The following is a 25,799-nucleotide window of genomic DNA, read 5'->3' as shown; positions in this document are numbered from 1 at the left end:
GTCCAACTATGTACAAAGTATTCAGGGTCCATCATCCCAAGAGAAGAAATGAAACCTACCAAAAAACCTATCTAAAATGGAACTATATGCAAAAGGTGGAGCAGTGCCCGTCGACTCCAAATAAAAATAAACTATAAAGGAAACCTATCACTAAATAACTATATACAATGGCGGCGGGCCAGTCCAGCGGCTCACTTAGTGGTGTTCCGGGCCAGGGCATCATCGAACTCCTCTTCTATGTCCCGGAGGCGGTCCTGTTCCATGGCCCTGAGGGTCCGCAGGGACGCTGACATGTTCACCTCCAACTCCCTGCGGATTGCCTCGAGGCACTCGGCCTGCCTCAGGGCCCTCCGCATGGAGTTCTCCGCCCTGACCATCGTGAGCCGCGCCTCTTCCGCCCGCCGCCGCTCCGCATCTATGGCGTGGCCCAACCGCTGCCACACGGAAGACACTTCCCGTCCAGGGTCCTCCTGCCCTCCGGCCGATGCCTGCCCCTCCGATGTTGAAGGCCCCGATCTATCGTGGCTCCCACCTACAGCCTCCTGCTGCTGCAGCTGCTGCTGTCCATGTGCCCTGTCCGATGGTGCCTGCACATCCTCCTCCAGCAGGGGTGCAGTCGTTGATGTGGCCACCCCTGCTGGACGTCCGACTCCCGACTGTGGCAGGGATCTGTTGTCCACCAGCCTGGCCGCACGGTCGGAGGCAGCTCCACAGGGCACCCAGGTGACACATTGGTGGGAAGATGGCATGGAGGACGACTGGGGCATAGGGGGTTCTGTGGAGAAGGGGGTCGGAACAAGGTCCAGGAAACGGAGGAATCCAGCCCTGGTGAGCTGTCCCAGTGAGTCAACGCGGTCAACGAGCCATGCGAGAAGACGTGCAGACTCATCATGAAAAGACTGCAGGTGAGCTCGCATGGCCCGTTGATGCAACGCCACCCCACCCTGGACAGGCTCAACCTGGTGCAGGATAGCCACATCCGCAGGGAGAGGAAGGCCAGGTGTTGTAAGCCAATCCTCTCCCTGAGAACGGGTCTGGAGCTAGGCATCCCCGCTGGTGCAAGATGATGCAGTGACAGGAGCAGGGACAGGATTGCACACAGGCACCTCCGCGGCGGCCTGTGCTGCCTCCTGTCCCTGATCCTGCACTGCACCACTAGCACCAGTGGAATCCCCACCTCCAGACCCCGCCACTGTCGCTTGCACGGCCTCCTCCTCCACCAAACCCCCCACCAACCTGGATGACTCCGTGCCATCTTCCTCCGTTGGGCCCTGTGGGGTCCCAGCTGCCCCTTCTGCTGCCGAGGAGTGCAACTCCAACCTCCACCTCTTGGACCTCCCCTCGGCAGCTGTGGCCTGGGACACGGCACCGGACTCCTCACTCCCCGACGAGATCACAACCGGGGAGGGAAGCCGGACCTTGCATCTCAGGCTGGTGGTGCGACCCCTGCCGCTGTGCTCCACAGCACCTTCTCCGCCCTCTTCATCAGTGGACGCTGCAGACAGGGAGAAAGAAAACACAGGCATCAGGGCACAGTAAAATGGACTCATACACACATGACAGTTATACATGAGTGGCATTGGTAAACCTCAGACATGGCATCACAATCCCCAACACACATATCATTTCAACTTGCACACATGAGCCATACCACAGCCATATTGCAACAGCCAGCACCATCCATTCACATACAACAGCATGAGCAGCCAAAGGTCATCCACACATCACATGCAACATAGGGAGTACACTACACATGCACACACACCACCAAACTTGCATGCATGTGTACACCTCCGCCAACTGTCGCAGTGTTTTGATCAACATCCATGTCACACCTGACAATCATTCCACCACATCCTGTGCCATGCAAGCCCACACACACAAGCACCATCCATGTGTCACACATGAGACCCCTCGCATGTGTCACCCTCACGGCCCTATACACCCCCCCTTCCTGGCCACATAAAAATACATGTTCAACCTGCACACTCCTGGCACACCACCACACGCACAGCTTACAATCAGTATGCATGTACACTTACCGCTCGACTCCAGACGGGTCTGCTTCTCAAGGACCTGGATGTGGAGCGCTGGGGATATGCGTTCCAGGACCCTCATCTGATCTTCCGACAAGTGGCCCCGGCGCCCCTTAGCATCCGCTGCCTTCAGGAGGCGCCGGGCCTTGTTGAGGGTCTGTTACGCTCACCTGACTCCCACGGAGGCGCTGGCAAGGATCGTGCTGCTGTGACCTCTTCTAAGGTGTTGCGCGGGGCTCAGAAGATGGACTGGACCGGACTCCCAACTCCTGCTTGTCCGGCCTGCAAAAGTATCCTTCTGTAGGCGAGAATAAGGGATTAACTGTCTGCGGGGAATGCTACCAGCCTCCCCCTTTCCCCTCTCACCCTCCTCGAAACCCTTATGTGCTTCCCGTGGCGTCTCACCTTAGGGTCTTGAAGGGCGAGCTCTCCTTCCTGCTTCTGATGCAGGGGCGCATTGGTATCTAGTTACTTCACTGGATTCTTGGTTTTATGAGAACCAACGTTGCTTGGCTTCCAGGTAAGTTCCTTGAAAGCTTCCCCTTTTGTCCTTGCATCAATATGCTAATGTCAATGTCTTTTTCCCCATAGTGGCCGGGGTACGGAATGCCGGGGAAAAGGCACCGACTCGAGATGCGAGGTGCAATCCCTGTAGAAATCAGGTAAGTCTTGATGAGCATTTTTGGGTAATGTCTTTTCATTCGCTTATTGACGCTAATGTCTTTTTCCCCATAGGGGCCGGGGTCCGGAAACGCCTGGATGCGGCGCGGACCCGAAATGAAGAGGGAATGACCCAACAGGTAAGTCTTAACATGGAGGTTTAGGTTTCCTCATTCCCTTCTCTCTCTCACCTTTGCTCTTGTCTTTTTCTCCCTAGGCGTGGAAGCGTGGCTGCGAATCCGGGTGATCGCTGCTGAACATGGAGGCGCCCTGTGAGGGTGAGTGGAATGCGGCGCTGCGGCGGTCGATGCAATGTGCTTTTAAATTAAGTGTCTTCCTTTGCAGGACCGTCGGCGAGCTGACTCCGGAATGCGGCTCTTGCAGGTAAAGTCTTTAACTTCTCCTATTCTCTCTTTCTCTTCTTTTGTAGGTGATCAGGATGCTGGCAGGCGTGGCAGAAGTCCGAATGCAGGAGCAAACACGGTGAGCGTCCAGCTGCTAGATGCAGAACAACGCGAAGCATGTGCTGCTCTTCGGGTGTGGTTTAAATAGCCTGTAAAGTAGTTCCAGGTATGTATCCTTCCACTCAGGTATGTATTCTTCCTCAGACCACACCCGAGTGATAAAGTAGTCCAAAAGATAAAGTAGTCCCATTCAGTCCTCAAGAGGGCCTGGATGTAGCAGCACGGTCTGCTTCAGGTAAGTGCACATTAAAACACTTACACACATGTCTTGCTTTATGAGCCTGGCGCCTAAGGCACCAGGACTGGGGTCCAGAATGAGCCTGGCGCCAAAGGCGCCAGGACTGCGTCCAAAAGGTCCCAACTTGGGCCCGCTGAGACGTCCTTGGGGAAAATGATGTCTGCCTCTGGGGTTGCTGGGCTGGACCTGGCTCCTTGGAGGTAGGCATCATGACAGTACCCCCCCCACAAGGCCCCTCCCAAGGTTGTTTCCTCCGGGGTTTTGGCTTGTTCGGGAATCTACGGTGGAACCTTCGTATTAATCGAGGTGCGTGAATATGGTTACTAGGCTCCCACGATCTCTCATGAGGTCCATAACCCTTCCAGTCAACAAGATAGAAAAGTTTTGACTTTAACATTTTGGAGTCTAAAATGTCTTTCACTTCGAATTCTAATTCCCCATCAATTTGAATAGGATCTGGAAGCTTGGACAGTCGGGTTCCTGGTTGTACCGGTTTCAAAAGTGATGCGTGAAAAACGGGATGAATACGCATGTTGGAAGGCAAATCCAGTTTAAAGGCCACTGGGTTGATTATGGCTTTGATGGGGTAAGGCCCAATGAATCTGGGATTGAAAGTCTGTGGGCCCTTGAGAGATAAATGTCTAGTTGCTAGCCAAACCTGGTCTCCTACTTGGTAAGGAGGTGTTTTACTTCGGTGCAAATCAGCGTTTTCTTTGTACTTTTTCTTGGCTTGCTGTAAATGAGTTGTAGCTTCTTCGGAGGCTCGGGTTATTGTGGAATGCAGATGATTTACTGCGGGCATTTCCAGGATCAGAGGTGGATCTAGGTCAGAGGTTCGAGGATGGTGACCATACAAAGTATAAAAAGGAGTTTGACCGGTTCCGGAATGCATAGAATTGTTGTATGCATATTCTGCGATCCAAAGAATGTCTTTCCAATTGTACTCGGATTGGTGCAACATGCACCGAAGATATTGCTCGAGAGTCTGATTTGTCCTCTCGGTTTGTCCATCGGTCTGGGGGTGGTGGCTGGTGGATAATCGCACATCTATTTGTGCTAGTTGGCAACACTTCCTCCAAAAATGGGAAATGAATTGACTTCCACGATCTGAGACTAGTACGGAAGGGAAACCATGTATTCGAACTATATTCTCCAGGAATTCCTTGGCCAGGATGGAAGCTGAAGGCAATCCTTTTAGAGGGATAAAGTGGGCCATTTTGGAGAACAGATCCACGATTACTAGGATAGTGTTGTAACCACCACACGGAGGCAGGTCCGTAATGAAGTCCATAGACAAGGTGTGCCAAGGTGCCGGTGGAATCTCCAAGGGTTGAAGTAGGCCGGCTGGCCTGTTCCTTTGACCTTTATTTTGGGCGCAAACTCCGCAAGACATCACAAAAGACTTTATGTCTTTTCTCCAAGAAGGCCACCAGAATTGGCGTTTGATCTTTTCTTCCGTTTTAGCGATACCAGGGTGTCCTTCCATTAACGATTCATGATAATGAGCAATAACTAGTTCTTGCAATTCCTTACTTGGCAGAAATAACCGCTCTTGGAAGTACGGTAAGTTATCCTTAACGGTGAAGTGGGGACCCTTTTGAGTCCATTCCAGTAAGGCTGAAGGGTCAAAAAGTAGTTTGACTCGAGTTTCAACGTCCTCGATGGTTTGCAATGAAGTCAAACCTAAGATTCTTTGTTCAGGTATTATCGGCACAGGTTCTAAACACGAATTGGGTCTTCCATGCCAATCCGGGATAAGGCGTCCGCTTTGCCATTCTTGCAGCCAGGGCGATAGGTAATTATAAAATCAAATTCTGCAAAGAATAAAGCCCATCGGAGTTGTCGTGAAGATTGGGCTTTGGCCGTCTTTAAATACTGCAAATTTCTGTGATCCGTAATTACAGTGATGGTGTGTCTTGCACCGAGGAGGTATTGACGCCAAGCCTTAAAAGCAGATTTAATGGCCAGTAACTCTTTGTCGGTAATTGCGTAATTAATTTCAGGAACTGAGAATTTCCTGGACCAAAAGGCTACAGGGTGTAGCTGGTTAGTTTTCGGATCCCTTTGCGACAGGACAGCTCCCATGGCTAAACTGGATGCGTCAGTTTCAACAATATACGGGAGATCAGGACGTGGATGCTTCAACACAGGTGCGGAAGTGAATTTGGTCTTTAGGTCTTGAAAGGCTTGTTCGGCCTCTGGAGTCCATTCAAAATGTTTATTCTTACGTAAAAGAGCAGTAATGGGTTGGACTATTCGTGAAAACTCCGGGATGAATCTTCGATAGAAGTTGGCAAAGCCAAGCATACTCTGAACCCCTTTCACTGAACCGGGAGATGGCCATTTGAGGATGGCGTCCACCTTTCGTGAATCCATTCGAATTCCTTTAGGAGTCAGAACAAATCCGAGGAATTCAACCTCAGTGGTATGAAAGACACACTTTTCCAGCTTGACAAATAGTTTGTGCTGGCGCAATTTCTCTAGAACTGCTCGAACATGTTTTCGATGATCTGACTCAGAAGATGAGTACACCAGGATGTCGTCGATGTATACGATGACACAAACATCGATAAGTTCTCGCAGAACATCGTTCATGAAGAATTGAAAAGCTGCAGGCGCGTTGCACAAACCGAAGGGCATAACCTGATATTCGAAGAGCCCGTATTTGGTGCGGAAAGCTGTCTTCCACTCGTCACCTTCTTTTATTCGCACTAGGTGATAAGCTCCCCGGAGATCTAACTTGGTGTATATACGAGCATCTTTTACTTGATCAAGAAGTTCAGGGATCAGAGGCAGGGGATAACGATTCTTTATCGTTATCTGATTTAAAGCGCGGTAGTCAATACAAGTTCTAAGGTCTCCTTCTTTTTTAGGCACGAAGAACAAAGTGGAAGAGACCGGGGACTTTGATGGGCGAATAAAGCCATTGGCAAGGTACTGATCCAAATACTGACGCAAATGCTGGTTTTCAGGTTCAGTGAGAGCGTAAATCCTACTACACGGCGGTTGAGCATCGGGAACTAGATCGATCTGGCAATCGTAAGAACGATGAGGGGGTAGCGTGTTAGCATGTTCTTTCTGAAAAACGTCCTGGTATTCAAGGTATTCTGCCGGTAGTTGAACAGTGGCTGGGGTTACTGTGGCTAAACCAATAGCTGGATTTCTAGGATAACAAGTGGGACCACAATCTGGAAAAGTTATTCTCTTTGCTCGCCAGTCTATTCGAGGATTGTGTGTTTCTAACCAAGGAATTCGGAGGATTACTTGAAATTGTGGAGCCTTGATTATATCAAACACTATTGCTTCCCGATGTCCATCCTGACTCACAAGTGTCACTTCTGTGGTGGAATGCGTTACCGGCCCAGAGGCTATTTCGGTACCATCAACCGTAGTAATGACATCCTGGTTTATTTTTGGATGCAGAGGAAGGTTCATCCTGGAGGCCAATTCGCGGTCCACATAGTTTCCGATAGCTCTGCTGTCGACGTATGCTTTGATGGCATGCAACCGTTGGGGCTTTTTTGGATCCACGAGCACCATTGGCAAGACAAAATGCGAGGTCAGAGAGTTCGTTTTCAAGCTCGGCAAGCGGACCTCTACGCTTGTCGAGCCAGGTCGTTTCCCGAAACAGGTTCCATTAAGTTGTTGTCAGAGGCACCAACCACCTTCCTAGGTGGTTTTACCGGACAATCACGAAGAAAGTGACCGGAAGCCCCGCAATAGAGGCATAGTTGCTTTTGTCGCCTTCTCTCGCGTTCCTTCTGAGTTAACGGCCCCTTAACTCCCCCTATTTGCATAGGTTCCGAAGCTTCAGTATTCCTGGGGTTTACGAGGGTTCTGATCGGTACTCGGGTTTCAAACTTGGACCGATCTGCTTTCCTATTCTGAAGTCTGTGATCCAGTTGTACCACAAAGTCAATATATTCTGCGCAGCCCTGGGGTGGATTCACTACTTGGGCCAGAATGTCTTTTAGCTCTCCGCGCAGACCCCGGTGAAATAAAGTGATCCTTTTATTTTCAGGCCATCCGGTTTCCACCACCAGTCTGTTAAAGGAGGCTATATAAGACAAAAGATCTTGACTACCTTGTCGTAGAGATAGCAGTTTGTTGTCAAGGGCCTGTCCCTGTGAGTGTCGAGCGAACAACCTTTCCATGCTGGCCTGAAAGCCCTGAAAATCCTGGAGAATTGGATCGTTCTGGTTCACCAAGGGAACAGACCAATCGGCAGCACAGCCACTTAGGTACGATAACACGAAGGCCACTTTGGTCCTATCATCAGGGAAGGCTCCTGGTCTGCATATAAAATGTAAGCGACATTGGTTCATAAAAATGGCATATTTCTTTGGGTCCCCCGCAAAACGTTCAGGCGGTGCTAAAGGCATGGATCCCGGCAGATTGATCTGAACAGGGTTACTCGAACCCAACGAAGTGGAAATTCCCCCGGGACTAGGTAAAGGAATTTGTCCAGCCTGACTCTGTAGCAGTCGTTTGGCCAGGTCATCAGTTTGTTCCTTGGAGAGAATGAGTTTTCTTTTGAGGGCATTAGTCTCTTGGCGAGCTGAGTGTACCTCTGCCATTAATTCCCCAAACAGCTGGGCCAGCTGGTCTGTCTCAGAAGTCTCCATAGCGCCAGGGTGGGAAATTGTGGGTAGGCTTTGCGTTCTGTTACGCTCACCTGACTCCCACGGAGGCGCTGGCCAGGATCGTGCTGCTGTGACCTCTTCTAAGGTGTTGCGCGGGGCTCAGAAGATGGACTGGACCGGACTCCCAACTCCTGCTTGTCCGGCCTGCAAAAGTATCCTTCTGTAGGCGAGAATAAGAGATTAACTGTCTGCGGGGAATGCTACCAGCCTCCCCCTTTCCCCTCTTACCCTCCTCGAAACCCTTCTGTGCTTCCCGTGGCGTCTCACCTTAGGGTCTTGAAGGGCGAGCTCTCCTTCCTGCTTCTGATGCAGGGACGCGTTGGTATCCAGTTACTTCACTGGATTCTTGGTTTTATGAGAACCAAACTTGCTTGGCTTCCAGGTAAGTTCCTTGAAAGGTTCCCCTTTTGTCCTTGCATCAATATGCTAATGTCAATGTCTTTTTCCCCATAGGAGCCGGGGTACGGAATGCCGGGGAAAAGGCACCGACCCGAGATGCGAGGTGCAATCCCTGTAGAAATCAGGTAAGTCTTGATGAGCGTTTTTGGGTAGTGTCTTTTCATTCGCTTATTGACGCTAATGTCTTTTTCCCCATAGGGGCCGGAGTCCGGAAACGCCTGGATGCGGCGCGGACCCGAAATGAAGAGGGAATGACCCAACAGGTAAGTCTTAACATGGAGGTTTAGGTTTCCTCATTCCCTTCTCTCTCTCACCTTTGCTCTTGTCTTTTTCTCCCTAGGCGTGGAAGCGTGGCTGCGAATCCGGGTGATCGCTGCTGAACATGGAGGCGCCCTGTGAAGGTGAGTGGAATGCGGCGCTGCGGCGGTCGATGCGATGTGCTTTTAAATTAAGTGTCTTCCTTTGCAGGATCGTCGGTGAGCTGACTCCGGAATGCGGATCTTGCAGGTAAAGTCTTTTCCTTCTCCTATTCTCTCTTTCTCTTCCTTTGTAGGTGATCAGGATCCTGGCAGGCGTGGCAGAAGTCCGAATGCAGGAGCAAACACGGTGAGCGTCCAGCTGCTAGATGCAGAACAACGCGAAGCATGTGCTGCTCTTCGGGTGTGGTTTAAATAGCCTGTAAAGTAGTTCCAGGTATGTATCCTTCCACTCAGGTATGTATTCTTCCTCAGACCACACCCGAGTGATAAAGTAGTCCAAAAGATAAAGTAGTCCCATTCAGTACTCAAGAGGGCCTGGATGTAGCAGCACGGTCTGCTTCAGGTAAGTGCACATCAAAACACTTACACACATGTCTTGCTTTATGAGCCTGGTGCCTAAGGCGCCAGGACTGGGGTCCAGAATGAGCCTGGCGCCAAAGGCGCCAGGACTGCGTCCAAAAGGCCCCAACTTGGGCCCGCTGAGACGTCCTTGGGGAAAATGATGTCTTCCTCTGGGGTTGCTGGGCTGGGCCTGGCTCCTTGGAGGTAGGCATCATGACAGGGTCCTGGACCTGAAGTCCTCCCAGCGCTTCCTGACACGTTCGTAGTCGCGGACTGCCACCTCCTCCGCGTTGATGGCAGTCACGATGTCCATCCAGATCCGAGTCCGTCCTTCCTTGTCGGCGCGCAACCTTCCGAAGAGGGCATCATACTGCCCCAGGACATGCTCCACCAGTACACAAACTTCGGTGGCAGTGTAGCTGGTGCCCCTCTGCCTCCTTGGCCGGGGGTTGCCACTGGTGCCAGATGTTGCAGTGCCCGACATGGCATCTCCAGAGGCAGAAGTGGGTGGGCAACTGGGTCCTGGGGCTGGGCTGTGGGGCGATGGAAAAGCAGTCGGGAGTCTTCGGTTCCAGCAGGGGTGGTCACAGCAACAGCACCCCTGGCTGATGTGCAGGCAGCAAATGGCAGGGCACGTGGGCAGCAGGCAGTCAGGCAGCAGCAGATGGCAGGTGGGAGCATGCTCAGGGCTCTGAGGGGCAGTAATTCGGCCTTCTGGGCAGGAGCGTGGTCTTCCGTGTGTGAACGCGTGGCCAGCTTGATACGGAGTGATTTTGCACGTGAAAATCCAACACGTCTGCGTGTAATTCGAGGAAAGGCCCTTAGCGCGTAAACGCGTCAGCACACGTCTGTACATTCATTGGCCCAAAGGCCACCAGCGTATGCGCGTCTATGAAGTCACGTGCACGTTGAATAGGGCACACGTTGGAAATGTTGCGTGTTAAAAAAATGAAAGACACGTCCGAGTGTCAAAGCATGTAATTGGTGGAAATGGCCTTAGCGCGTACACGCGGAAGTGACAAAGCGTGTAATTGGTGGAAATGGCCCTACACGCAGAAGTGACAAAGCGTGTAATTGGTGGAAATGGCCCTAGCGCGTACACGTCGCGTAAGTGATGCTGGACGTGTGGGCCTGCATAAAAGGTACGTGTAGAACACCATTTCCTTGTACGTGCTTTTCGTGGAGAGCGAGTGGGTGAAATCTGTACTTCTTGTTGTTTCACACGCGATTTACTTCACAGCGTTTCAAGTTCGTACTCCCTGTTACCTCTGACAGCTTTTTCTCTTTTTTCTCTTTTTCTGGTTTTCCTGGGCCTGTTCCCTCAAACAGCGTTCCCTTCTACTGTTGTCCTGTCTCCTCAGACAGCGTACAATTCTTCTTTTGGCGGGGGTGTTGCCAATGCGCACACGCGCTTCTTTTTCACGCTCTTTTTCCTGGCAGACGGTGAGTCACGCACGTATCTAACATCTGTGCTTGCCCCGTTTGTAGCCTACCCCTTCAGAGGTCATTCTAGGCTGCGTGTGACACGCATACGTTCATTCTTGTGTTACTGGGTGCCACAGCGTAGTGCAGGTTTTTTTTCCGCACACGTGGTCTAGGAGGGGTTGCGTGCACGTCATCTCCCTTTCTTGGGCTTCCTGTGCGTTGCGTGACCCGTCATCTTTCCCCAGGGGTCACATTCAGCCCTGCTAGAGCACTAGGGTACACTTACCATCTGGTACCCAACCCCTTTGACTCCCAATTGCCCAGGACAATAGTTTACAGCCACTCCCATACGCATTTTTAACATCAGTGCCATGGTTGGGAGGCGAGGAATCCGTAAGGGTGGCAAAGGTGGACGAGCCACAAGTGGTGGCCGTGGTGGATCCGGTAGGGGACGTGGTCGTTACTTGCAGGGTGACCCTCTCCCCCCATGTGTGGAGGACCAGTCAAGGGCACCCATAATCCCCCCCCCCCCTGGTTGAGGCTGATGTGGCTGACACCAGCCCTCAGCCCTTGTTGGACCAGCCAATTGTGGCACCAGACCTGGCTGACTCCATGGCTCACTTCCAGGTCAGCAGGCCTATGACACGTGCGCCGGTGCACGTTGATGTCATCAGGCCACGTGGATCAGGGGCAGCAAGGTCATCTGCTGCCCCAAGTAGGCAGGGTGGAGAGGCTGCAGGGGCAGCTGCGGCTCCATCCACCCCAGCTCTCACACACCCAGCCAGGACAGTGTCGGTCCTAGTCCATCCTGCTGACATTCCCCCTGACACCATTACACTTGAGCCAATGCCTGCACCAACTCCCATGCTGAGTGTGCAATCCCACACTCCTGATACAGAGTCCACCAGGGCTCCTGCCCCTAGTGTCCAGAGCGGCGTAGGACACTCAGGATCACCACCACCTTCCAAGCGGAAGAGGAAGAGTGCTCGTCCGGCACAGGCTGATGCCCCAGACACGGCTACACAGTCCGGCCCATCGAGGAAGCCCAGCTTCACGGATGCCGAACTGAATGCACTTGTCGAGTATGTGTCCGCACATGATAACGAGATGGTCATTGTTGCAGGATCCAAGACCACACCTGCACAATGCCAGTCACACTGGCAGACCGTTGCGGACATCGTAAGTGCCCTTGGAATCGTGAGGCCCACAGCCAATGATTGCTATAAGCGCTGGAATGACCTAAAGCGCAGGGCAAAGAATAAACTGGCCTCAAGTCATGCCGCAACTCTAGTGACTGGAGGTGGGTCTCCAGTAGAAGACATGGAACTCACTCCACATGAGTCAGTCGCTGGGACCTACGTCACGGAGGAACAGATCCAAGGCGTGGGAGATCTGCCTGATTATGAGGCATTGTCCGGTGAGTGCACATGCATGTGTGTGTCTTCCATGTGCATGGTGTGTGTGTGAGGGCTTCTGTTTGTATGCCAGGTGAGGGTGTGTACGCCTGAGTCGTTTGGGTCACCCATGTGCTTCATGCAATACATTCTGCGCAGCAGCATTTGGCCATAGCAGTATCCCTTCTGCCAACAGTAGACATATAGCCCAACAGCACGCCAGTTGCCATTGAAGTGTCACCTTGCAACAACATTGTTGCTTATTTTTCTCTGTTCATTCAGGCAGATTGTTTGCATTCCACCACTTTTACTAGGAATTTCTCAGTCCTCTAGTCACATGTCTGACATGGCTATGGTAAAGTGGAGTGACTTTGTTACTTGGATATCATTTGTTTAGACATGTCCCTGTGCAATCGGACCATTTTGGACTGGCAGCTCCAGGTGAAAATTCAGACCTGTTTGAATTAGAAAAGCTATTACATGAGGGAACTGGACTGAATGAATAAGTGCTGCCCTCCTCTCCATCTTCACTCAATAGCAGTGGTACATGCCATCTGTGTGATGGCATGTGTATTTCACCTGGCAATCACAGGCCAATGTGTGATGCCACTGCTAGGCAGCATGCAGCAAATGTGTTCATCTTCCATCTTGGTGTCATCAATGTGTGCCATTTGCCTCCCCTTGATACGCAGTGAGGGTGCATGCATGGGAGGCTTTTAGTCATGTGGGACATGTGTCAATCAAGTACTGGTTCTGTTGCTTCTCAGCCCTCATTGTGTGCCATGGTGCTAATGCCTGTTTCCATTTGTTTGCTTTTATGTCTTTGCAGGGGAAGATGCAGCTGATACTGCTGGGGTTGTGGAGATGGTGCAGACCCAGGAGGGGTCTGAGGGCCGACCCACCACCAGTGAGGGACGTGGTGTGGTGGCGGGTGAGAACCCACAACTGCTGCAGGTCGTGCTCTCAAGGGGTGTCTCTGGCTGCACCTCCCCCGAGCTGTACTCAGGTGTTGATTCGGATGATGAGACCTACGTGCCGTCGCAGGTGAGTGTTCCTGGGAGGGATTCTGTTCTGTCCCACCCACCTGCACCAGGGTCAGAACCCTCAATGGGGATGTCAGTGTTGGCAGCTACGCCTTTGGTGGTTACGGATGCAGGGTCACACTCCGCGACATCTGATCCTGTTCCTGGGCCAGCAGATCAGAGGGGGAATGCAGTCCTGCAGCCTCAGGCAGTGCCGGCACAGCAAGGCGCAGTTCGCCTTGCCCCAGACAGGTGTGGTGCCCGCCGATGTGGTGGCCGTACGCCACCTGGCAATACCGCATGGGCGCAATCCATTTACGGTATGGCAACCCAACAGGCAGCATCATCAGAGATGATGGCTCAGGCCATGGATAGGGTGGCCACTTCCATTGTCCCCCCGAAAGGCTGATGGAGCGACTACAGCAGGCAACCGACTCCATCTGCCAGTCACACAGGGAGGACATGTTGGCGTCCAACAGGGACAGGCGGACGGCACTGGCGACTCTGCAGGAAGCCATCTCCATAGAGTCCCAGGGCCACAGGGAAGCCCTGAGGCTGGAACTCCTTCACCTCAGGACGACTCTTGTTGAGCTTGAGGCTTCAACAAACCGAAGGACAGAACAGCAGCAGGAGCGTCTCACCCGTACGCTCTCAGCTGAGATGCAGGCAACTAGGGCAGAGGTCCGGGCATCCCGTGAGTTGTTGCATGGGGACCTCCGCACACTCATCTTCCAGAACGAGACCTACCACACCCGCATGCTTGCAGCCATGGAGGAACAGACTAGGGCCTTGCGTGGGCTGCCTCCCATAGTGCAACCACCTCCGGATGCAGTTGCACAGGGTGATAATAGCGACAGCAGTGATACTCCCACAATAGGGTAGCTGTGTGGGCCATGAGCCCATGGCGGTGTTTTTTTTCCGCAAGATCCACACAGGTGGGTTTTGGTGTGCACCCTGTCCTCGGACCTCCTGGGTGGCCTCCCCAAAGCCCCGGGCCCATTAATGGCCATTTTTTTTTTTTTTTTTATTGGGACAATGTGTTGCCTTGTGTGGCTCCCGTGGGCATACGCTGCATTGTGGCTGGGCACATGCAGGCTTGTCATGTATTTGGTTCAGATGCTTGGGTTTATGTCACACACACCCCTCCTGCTTCCCGTTTCCATGGGCTTGCAAAGGGTGTGCCCAAGTGACATTGACGTACATGGTGACATTGGACTCCCACTACATGTGTGGGCAGTCTAGTGAATACTGTGTATACATTCCTAGTGCATATTGCTGTTGTGTTGTACACTGCATGTTGCATTGATGTGTAACTCATCATCCGTGTCTACCTCCTAATTTGCAGGTCCTTTCCTCATGTCTACACAAGGCCCTCTACTTTGGAGATGGGGTCCATGTGGGCAGCAGTGCACCTACAACTCTACATGGCGGCAACACCATACAGTTGGAAGTGGTGGGAGTGCAGGCATTTCCAGGTGGTGAGACTACTAATTCCTTACATTCGTAATGTCATGTTAATGGTAGTTTTGAGGGTCAGTAGAGGATAAGTGTTTTTGCTAAATACCTGCTCAAGTGTGTTGTTGGTCCTGCATTACTGTGAGCATTTCAGGTGTCGCGAGTTTCAATTAGGGACACTGTACATTGTGACACTTGTGTCATGTTGTGGGGATTACTTTGTTTACCTGCACATAGCATGACATGGCACGGTGTGTCGTGTGGCGGTGCTGGGGATGGGTTGGGTGACATGGCACTGTCCTCATGTTGCATTTTGCAAGTGGGTATTCATTTTAGCTGCATGAATGTGTTTTTTCACGAAACTGCATTGGTGGTGTCTGTGTAGGTAGGGATGCACACATTGTAACACTTCCAGGTGAACAATCTCAGGCTGATATGGTTTTGACGGTTGATTCTCCAGACATTCAGGATCAGTGTCAGGTTGAGTCATCATTGATTGTCAGATGGTATGTGCCAGGGCAGTGTGCACTCCACAGGGGTGTGATTTCTATGTGAAGTAATTAGCCACTAGCTGTGTACGGGCTGCCTCCCCCCGTGCCCTTTCCCCTCCCATGTGCAGCGGGCGTGCATGTGGTTGGGGATGTGGGGGCACCACCATGTCCACAGGCAGGCCCCGGCGTGTTGCAACGTTGTGCAGGACACATGCTGCCACTATGATCCTGCACACTACTGGGGGAGCGTATAACAGCTGCCCGCCAGAACGGTCAAGTGAGCGAAAGCGTGACTTAAGCACTCCGAATGTGCGCTCCACTATGCCAAGGGTTGCAATGTGGGCTGTGTTATATCTTACCTCGGGTGGCGTGGTGGGGTTCCGAATTGGCGTCATCATGTGGGGGCTGAGAGGGTAGGCACTGTCCCCTGTGGAGGTGGTGATTGGTATCATTGGTGGGGTTGTGACCTTGCTCAGTATCTGACATGCATGCATGTGCAGTGGCATTCATACTCACCAAGCAGCCATGTATCGCCATGCCGCCCAGCTTCTAGGTCCCGGCTTAGGGTGGACATTCGGTAAATGAAACTGTCGTGGGTGGACCCGGGATAGTTGGCATATACTGAGGTGATGATTCCCTTGGCATTACATACTACCTGCACGTTGATGGAATGCCAGTGCTTGCGGTTCCTATAGATGTGCTCAGATGCCCTGAGGGGACTTAGAGCCACATGGGTGCAGTCGATGGCACCTAGCACTTTGGGGAATCGTGCCACACCGTAAAAATCCAGGGCGGCAGCATGCGTTTCTGCATGTGTTCTGGGCAGGTATATGTGCCTGCGGACTGATGGGCGTGCAGTGATGATGTTCAAGACCTGGTGTAGGCAGCGTGACTGCGTGGCCTGTGACACCCCACCCACTATGGCACTTGTCCGCTGAAATGATCCTGTGGCTAAGATGTGCAGTACATTGAGGACCTTCTCCAGGGGGCTGAGTGCTTGGGAGCACAGGGTGGGTGATGTGAGGTCATCCTCCCACTCACTCACCAGGTCCAGTATTATGTGTGGTGGAAACCTGTACCTCCCATACACCTGGTCATCAGGCATCCCGAAAAGGCTGGTTCTGGGTGTGAATATTCTGGCCCTGACTATCCTCCTCCTCCTCCTTTGGTAGCCCACGGCCACTGCTGCTAGGAACGGTATATTCATCCTGGCGTCTGAGCTTGTTTTTTTTTTGCGCGCACACTACACCTCAGTCACATCCATCTGGCCTCATACACCCCAAACACAGCGGATACAAGGATAACTAGGCTGCATCAGTGAATCTGTGCATTATCACACACATATTTAGTGTGTGCATGTGATAGGCATGACCCATCATGCTTGTGAGTTCCATATCATTGTATGTTTCAAGAGTCCATTGGACATGTATGGAAATGTCCATGGCATGCACCATGCCTGTTACTGTGTGTGTTTTGCCTGGACTGACCAATGTGTTGTGGAGGGACATGATGGAAGTGTACTTTGACAGTGGTACTCATCTGCTATTGCTTCCTGTCTAGGGGACCATTGAACAGTACCCTGATGCTTGTGTTCTATGTCTCCCTCTACGCAGCGGCTAGTGAAGAAGAGGGCGGAGACGGCGCTGTGGAGCAAGGCGGCGGGGATGCCCCCACGGCTGCAGCGGAAGGGGTGGGTGAGCCCCCACAGGGGCCTGCTACGGCAGAAGACGGTGAGGAGCCATCCAGGTTGGTGGTTTCCACAGAGGAGGAGGAGGTCACCACTGAGGCACACATGGGGCCTGGTGGGGGCATCCCTGCTGGTGCAAGTGGTGCAGTCCAGGGGCAGGGGCAGGAGGCAGCACAGGTCACCGTGGAGGGGCCTGTGCATGTCGCTGTCCCTGACCCTGTGAGTGCACCACCATGCACCAGCAGGGATGCCCCGTCCCAGGCCCGTCTGCAGGTAGAGGGGATGTCCATGTCACCTGACTCCCCTCCACCTGCGGACGAGGGGACCCGTGGCCGTATGGAGAAGGTCCTGATTGGGGTTGCGATGCGCGCAGGTGCAATTCGTGATGACGTGCGTGCTTCCCGGGAGGAGCATGCACCGTGCCGACGTGGCCCAATTGGGATCTTCCATGTTCGGGGATTTCCTTCATGTGTCGGCCAATCTGGCGGCCCTCTCCTTCTCTGTGGAGGCTATACGCCGGTCGTTCTCCTTGCCGTCTTCCGGCCCAGATGCCACCAGGGCCCCCTGTGTACCTGCCCTGACCAATGCAGCCAGCTCGGTGGGGATCCCATCCCTGCCACAGTCGGGAGTCGGAGGTCCAGCAGGGGTGGACACCGCAGCAACTGCCCCCAGCAGGTGGAGGATGTGCCGGCATCATCAGGCAGGGCACGTGCACGATGGCGTTGGTGGATTCCATCAGCCTGGATGCCGTCGTGCTGGCAGAGGCAGTTGCGTCGCAGGCAGCAGCAGAGTCAACGTGGGAGGCATCATGGCTCGGGGCCATCAACATCGGAGGGGCAGGCATCGGCCGGAGGGCAGGAGGACCCAGGACAGGAAGTGTCTTCCGTGTGGCTGCGGTTGGGCCAGCAGATAGGTGCGGAGCGGCGGCGGGCGGAAGAGGTGCGGCTCACGATGGTCAGGGCTGAGAACTCCATGCGGAGGGCCCTGAGGCGGGCCGAGTGCCTCGAGGCAATCCGCAGGGGGTTGGAGGAGCAGATGGCGTCGTCCCTGCGGACCCTTGGGGCCATGGAACAGGACCGCCTCCGGGACATAGACGAGGAGTTTGATGATGCCCTGGCCCAGAACACCACGGAGTGAGCCGCTGGACTTTCCCGCCGCCTTTGTATATAGTTCTTTAGTTTTAGGTTTCCTTTGTTTCTTCTTATGATTTGGAGTCGACGGACACTGCTCCACTTTTTGTATATAGTTGCATTTTAGTTAGGGTTTTTTGTAGGTTTCCTTTGTTCATTTGGGCTCATGGACCCTTGGATGTTTTGTACATAGTTCTTCATTGGATTGTTTGATTATTTTTTTTTTATTTATTCACCATGGAGCAATGGTCTTTGCATTTATTTTTCTCTCTCTGATTGATTTTATTTTTAATGTGACTTTGGACGACATTTTTTTGGATTTGTATTTGTATTTTTTATTTTTTTGGATGGACATGCAGCTTATCTTTTTTTTTCATTGCTATTGTAGTTTGTTTCATTTCATTTGCATTCAATTTTGTTTAATACAAAATTTTGTTTTCATACTTCACTGTGTGGTATCATCTCATTGGTTTCATGCATGTCATGTTGGGTGTTTTCCCATTCAATTGCAACCATTGTGTGTGACGGACATGGGTTCATTTGCTTTATGAACATTGGGGGTGTAACATGTAATTTCCATTTCCATGTGGGTGAATGGGTTACTTGGTAGGGCCTTTTGGCTGTGGAGGCTGACCATAACGCACATGATTGGGGATTGTGAGGACCTGGGTGCAGGGGGACATGAGTGGGGGTCTGGTGGAGGGTGCCCCTGCACTGCTGGGGGGTGGTGGGAGACATGAGTTGGACATGAGTGGGGGCCTGGTGGAGGGTGCCCCTGCACTGCTGGGGGGTGGAGGTGGTGGGAGACATGAGTTGGACATGAGTGGGGGCCTGGTGGTGCTGCCCCTGCACTGCTGGGGGGGGTGATAGGGGCCATGAGTGGGGGCCTGGTGGAGGGTGCCCCTGGATGCTGGGGGGTGGGGGTACAGGGGGACATGAGCGGGGGCCTGGTGGAGGGTGCCCCTGCACTGCTGGGGGGTGGGGGTGGTGGGAGACATGAGTTGGACATGAGTGGGGCCCTGGTGGTGCTGCCCCTGCACTGCTGGGGGGTGGGGGTGGTGGGAGACATGAGTTGGACATGAGTGGGGGCCTGGTGGTGCTGCCCCTGCACTGCTGGGGGGTGGGGGTGATAAGGGCCATGAGTGGGGGCCTGGTGGAGGGTGCCCCTGGATGCTGGGGGGTGGGGGTGCAGGGGGACATGAGTGGGGGCCTGGTGGAGGGTGCCCCTGCACTGCTGGGGGGTGGGGGTGGTGGTAGACATGAGTTGGACATGCATGGGGCCCTGGTGGTGCTGCCCCTGCACTGCTGGGGGTGCATGGGGACATGAGTGTGGGCCTGGTGGAGGGTGCCCCTGCACTGCGGGGGGTGGGGGTGGTGGGAGACATGAGTTGGACCTGAGTGGGGCCCTGGTGGTGCTGCCCCTGCACTGCTGGGGGGTGGGGGTGCAGGGGGACATGAGTGGGGGCCTGGTGGAGGGTGCCCCTGCACTGCTGGGGGGAGGGGGTGGTGGGAGACATGAGTTGGACATGAGTGGGGGCCTGGTGGAGGGTGCCCCTGGATGCTGGGGGGTGGGGGTGCAGGGGGACATGAGTGGGGGCCTGGTGGAGGGTGTCCCTGGATGCTGGGGGGTGGGGGTGATATGGGCCATGAGTGGGGGCCTGGTGGAGGGTGCCCCTGGATGCTGGGGGGTGGGGGTGGTGGGAGACATGAGTGGGGGCCTGGTGGAGGGTGCCCCTGCACTGCTGGGGGGTGGGGGTGCAGGGGGACATGAGTGGGGGCCTGGTGGAGGGTGCCCCTGGATGCTGGGGGGTGGGGGTGGTGGGAGACATGAGTGGGGGCCTGGTGGAGGGTGCCCCTGGATGCTGGGGGGTGGGGGTGGTGGGAGACATGAGTTGGACATGAGTGGGGGCCTGGTGGAGGGTGCCCCTGCACTGCTGGGGGGTGGGGGTGGTGGGAGACATGAGTTGAACATGAGTGGGGCCCTGGTGGTGCTGCCCCTACACTGCTGGGGGGTGGGGTGCATGGGGACATGAGTGGGGGCCTGGTGGAGGGTGCCCCTGCACTGCTGGGGTGGTGGGGGTGGTGGGAGACATGAGTTGGACATGAGTGGGGGCCTGGTGGAGGGTGCCCCTGGATTCTGGGGGGGTGGGGGTGCAGGGGGACATGAGTGGGGGCCTGGTGGAGGATGCCCCTGGATGCTGGGGGGTGGGGGTGCTGGGTAACATGAGCAGGTTTGCAGGGTAGCTCCCTGTGGTGTCGACTGCCTGCAGGGGCCGTGGAGGGTGTACAGGGAATACCTGGGAGCACACAGCCAAATCGCGTGTAGAATTTCCCACGTACCCCTGTCATACACGTACCCAGCCAAATCGCGTGTGGAAATTCACACGCACGTACCCTGCCAAATCGCGTGTGGGACTTCCCGTGCACCCCTGAGATCCACGTACCCAGACAAATCGCGTGTGGAAATTCCCTCGCACGTACCCGGTCAAATCGCGTGTGGAACTTCCCGCGCACCCCTGAAATCCATGTACCCTGCCAAATCGCGTGTGAGACTTCCCGCGCACCCCTGAGATCCACGTACCCAGACAAATCGCGTGTGGAAATTCCCGTGCACGTAACCGGCCAAATCGCGTGTGGAACTTCCCGCGCACCCCTGAAATCCACGTACCCTGCCAAATCACATGTGTGACTTCCCGCGCACCCCTGAGATCCACGTACCCAGACAAATTGTGTGTGGAAATTCCCGTGCACGTACCCGGCCAAATCGCGTGTGGAACTTGCCACGCACCCCTGAAATCCACGTACCCTGCCAAATCGCGTGTGAGACTTCCCACGCACCCCGGAATACACGCACACATTATTTTTCAGTCAGCGGGTGTCCGTGTTTGTGGGTACCCCTTTGCACGTCATTTGTCCTGGAGGGCCACAGTATAGGACATTCATCATGGCTGTATATAGGTGCTATTTGTTGGCACACCTTTTGGCGCACATTTATTACAGGCGCAGAGACGCTACCGCCTGCTTTCTTGTGGCGGTCGTGTTTGTGTCTATGCGCTGGTTTGACCGTGCGCTTTTTTGCCCTATTAGATTCCATGAATACGGGTTGTAGGCGAGCGTGTGGGCGTTCCGCGCACTTGCACCCTGTACTTCCCCCGTGACGCCCACATTTTGGCAAGTTGTTCCCCATTCCGAGTGTTACGCCCCGTGTTCCACCTGTGCGATTTTCGCTGTGGCCTGTGCGATTTTCGCTGTGACCTGGCGCACGCCGTTAGATGGCCTGTGCGCCAACGTGCGCCGCGCACTTTTTTAGCGCACATCCGATGGTTTTCTCGCGCACGGCCTACCATGAATCGATGTGCGCTGCTTTTCGTGCGATTTTCGCACTTGCACTGCGATTTTCGATATTCCACTGCGAATCGCACGTTTTTGGCCACTTGCGCCGCGCTAATTATTCCATGAATCGGCGTGATAGTCTCATCATGCTTTAGTAAGACGCATAGCTGATATGCATTTCCCGTATCTTTCCTATAGAATTGGTAACAAACCTTTTGCGGTTTAAGATTTTCCTTAAGATTAGCCAGGTCAATTTAACTGCAATGTAGTTTCATACCCTTACTCGTGAGATGAGGGATAATATTTATCTCCGCTGCAGCTCGTCTAAATATAACCTATTCACTAAAACTCCAAATGTCGATCCAACTTGATAGTGGTCTTTGGTTTGCTGTTCCCAGGAATGGTGTGAAACCCAAATCCATTCGAATCATAATTGAAGAACCATACAAGGGTATGTACAGGAGACTTTAAATAATGTCATTTCAGCAGAATTTACTAATGTGATGTATTGATATATTTTGTCAAACCCATATGTCAATGGTGTTGTTTATTTTATTGCTCCACCTCCAGATGTAGGATTAAAGTGTGAAAAGGCCATTTGCCTTTTAGTATTCAGCAGTTTTTAATTTCGTTTGGGGCATCAAGGAAATATTTTCTGAAAATAGGATTAGTAAATCGTTAAAATAAGAAAATATTTCAACTTGTTTCTGGACAATTAAGAATTGTGGTTTTAAGCTTTTACCTTTCATGTCTTTGCACATTGCCTTGGTCTTTTCTTTATTAATAACCAGGCCTTTGGTACAATAGGTTCCCATCCCTCTTATTAGGACACAGAGTGATACCTCATTTCTTGCCGCCGAGACACTGTCGTCTTCAAAAGATAAGAATGAAGTAGCCTGTCCCCCTTCAGATGGACTTCCAGTTACATCTTTGCTAAAATGTGTTAAACAATTTTAAAAGGTCTTTACATTAAACACGTTGTGGAAGCATGAACCTTAACCATTAATGTTCTGATATTTCACCATGAAATCCGTAATGGATTTGAGCTGTATTATCCTTGTAAAATAATCTTATAAGATCAATCATTGATTGCTCCATACATTGGTCCTAAAGGGCCTTCCAAAATACTGGGCCTCATTACACGGTAGGCGGTAAGGGATTACCGGCACCGGTAAGGGCACCGGTGCTGGTAATCCCTTACCGCCCTACTACGAGGTCACTCAGTGGGTCCCTCCCCTAACGCCTGGTTTTACCAGGCGTTATGGGAGGGACCCGCTAAGGGACTTCAGAGCTAATAACGGTACTGCAAGTTGCTGTACGTTATTAGCTCCTTCCCCATTCCCATTGAGCCCTATGGGGGCTCAAATGGGAATGGGGAATGGTTCCCGGAATGGGGACTTACCGGGTCCTCCAAGGTCGGAATGACCCGGTAAGTCCCTATTCCGGGAACACGGACCCAGAATGCGGTAAGGGGGTAGCCATGGTGCTAATAGCACCATGGCTACGGCCTACCGTGTAATGAGGCCCACTATCTTTTAACTGTAAAGTGTCCCATTTAAATCAATAAAGATCAGGAAGAAAATGGTTTTCTTCACCTATGCACATCTCATTATTGCTAATTATAAAAAAAACAATTGATTCACCTTATTCATATCCAATCTACAACGTGCCTGGACTTCTGACATAACTTCCTGACCTTCTGCCAGCCAATGCATTCTTTCCCCTAATACTTGCTCTAGAATTTTGAATGTGGAGTCTATGAACAAGTTATGTATCAAACTATGATTGATCTTATAGATTATTTCACACTGATAATACAATTGAAATTAATAATGAACATCAGAATCAATAGATCATTGTCACCGTTCCATTAAATTGGTATTATTTCAGATGTGCTCCGGGTTGCAGGGAAATATCGTGTTTTGAAAATGGCTTTAAAGAGTAAAATGATTTCCAAATATCCACATTCATGGGAAAAAAGAAAATCAGATAGGTATAGACCTGAACAGGAGTATGGACATGGCATGGCAATAACCTCCTGCATCAAATTCTAGAATTCTAGACCATATACGAAGCGTGCTTGCATACCCTTTGTTGGTTGCTTATTTATTTATTTATTTTCAGTGAGGGATGACGGATGTCCTTTCACCAACTTTGTGTTGTCTGACTTAAATAAATAAAAAATAACATTCCTTGAATGTTAATAATATGGCTTTCACCCATGCCTTGCGGGGCAGTCATGTTGTTAAACGGCATGGCCGCCCGAGCCTAGGTAGGTTTGAGAGAAGTGAGCGCCTCAGTGAGGGCTGTGGGCCATTAAAGGCCTTGTCCACCCCCCACGGTGGGGGTGAACATGAAAAAAGATGGTCATCGCCATAGGGAGAAGTGACCAGGTCCCTTTTCCATTTCCATGGCGGAGCACAAAGCTGTTGCCTCTGCAAATGAAAAGAAAAAAAAATGCCACTTGAGTGGCTGGAACAGCGGCCAAGAATACACATTCTCTGCACGCTGTTTCCAGATACCTGATTGGCTAAGAGCCCTTCCCCGGCTGCAAAAGCATTACCAGTTTATGCCTGAATTGATTTGATAAAGGTATTGGGTTCAGTTTAGCATGTCAGACAGGATTGTACATATCACAGATATCATTATTGACATCAGTGTTTTCAAATTTAGATATGTACACATTGGATCGGCAGGCATGCAGAGAAGCAGTATCGAACTTGCAATTTCACACCTTTCCATTCAGAACTCAAGGAAAGCAAGAGAGTCATTATCTGTTTGGCTGTAGGTACATCCTCACTCTGGCCACTGAAGAAACACGAGTCAAATATTGTTAGTGCTGTTGCCTGTGATTATTTCGTTTGGCCCACAGATGGTTTGTAATTGATTGGTCAGCTTAAGGTCAGAGTAGCAAAATAATTAAATGTTCAAGGTTACATCTGGGCCTCTGGGCCCCAAAATAGGTCAGATCTGAACCTGACCGGGCTGATCTGCACATTATTTGAGCACACTGCAGTGTATGCCGGTGCCCTTTCTGACATTTGCCCCAAAACTGCTATTGTGCAGACACTGAATCCAAAATTTCACAGTGTTTGGAGTCAGCAGAATGAGCAACGTGAATTTAGTTTGTGCTTTTTTTGTCCTGCTGTCAATTTTACAATATTTAAAGGAATAGTTACCAATGTGGGCGTGATCTGTAAAAAGAAAATGGCCACAACTAAAGAATCTTACCATGAGATCTATTGCGATGTTTTCTTTTTTCTAAATAAGGTGTAAAGGAAGTTCACACACATCAAGTGCATGTTTAATTAATAGCACATGGACACACACGGAAAAACAATTTGTGTCAATTTTGTCAAACAAAAAACTGGATATAATAGCATAGGTAATAGACGCTTTCTCTTGAGTTCAGCATGCATGCACATGTAATTAACTTGTATATGTTTTATATTCAGTGAAAAGAAACGTTCTTAAAGGGACATTATGGTTAAGTTGAAGTAAAAAAAGTAGTTAATGGGATGTTATGGTTACAAGTAAAATACAAAAAAAAAATAGAAATTTGCCATTTATGGTACGCTATGCAACCATAACTCGCACCACCTCCATGCACTGCTAACACTAACACCCAGGACATCAAAGATGACATAAAAAATGATTATTCAGCTTAAGGTCAGATGTATATATATATTCAGTGAACAAAACTTTGTTAAATGGATGTTATGATTACAAGTAAAACCGAAAAGCCTCCTAAACTAAGCAACCATAACTCATTCCACAACCATAAACTTCTAACATCAACACTCAGAACATCAAAGATGACATCACAAATGCCATGTAGGACATCACTGATTACATCATATATCTAGGCCACTTGTTTTTGGTCTGTGATATATCTAGGCCAGTTGTTTTTCTTCACTGACTTTCAAAATATTGCAATTAAAAAGGTGCTATATATCGTGACGTTAACCTTGTTGTATGTTCTTTCCTTAGGGTTTAAAATGTGCTTATGGTGCGCATACACGGGCAATTAACAGGCCTGAAACACACAATTAATTTGTATACATGAAGATGAACTTGAATGTTATTGGGTCTCATTACGACTTTGGAGCTAGCCATGGCGCTATTAGGCCCATGTGTCCGGGACCGATCTGGTGGAGTGGGGACTTACCGGGATATTCCGCCCTTGGCGGACCCGGTAAGACCCCATTCCAAATGCCATTCCCCATTCCCATTTGAGCCCCCATAGGGCTCAATGGGAATGGGGAAGGCGGCAATTACACGCCTGCTAATAGCAGGCCGGTAATTAGCGGCCGGGTCCCCTAACGGGACCCGTAAGGGACGTGTGGTCCGACCACACGTCCCTTGCGGTCCCCGCTAAAGGACCTCGGAATTGGGCAGTAAGGGATTACCGGCACCGTTCTCATTACCGATGCCCGGTATCCCTTACCACCCATCTCGGAATGAGACCCATTGACTTTTTCTGGTGACGTTGTTCCTTCTTCCTTACTTTAGTTTCCCTGTATATGCCTCTGATTTGCATGCATTCTGGGTCTTCATATGTATTGTTTGTAATAACACAAGTGTGTAGTCAGTCTTGAATT

Source organism: Ambystoma mexicanum, chromosome 6p (assembly GCF_040938575.1).
Source record: "Ambystoma mexicanum isolate Mex_15411 chromosome 6p, UKY_AmexF1_1, whole genome shotgun sequence".
NCBI lineage: Eukaryota > Metazoa > Chordata > Amphibia > Caudata > Ambystomatidae > Ambystoma > Ambystoma mexicanum.
This window is presented reverse-complemented; position numbering follows the sequence as displayed.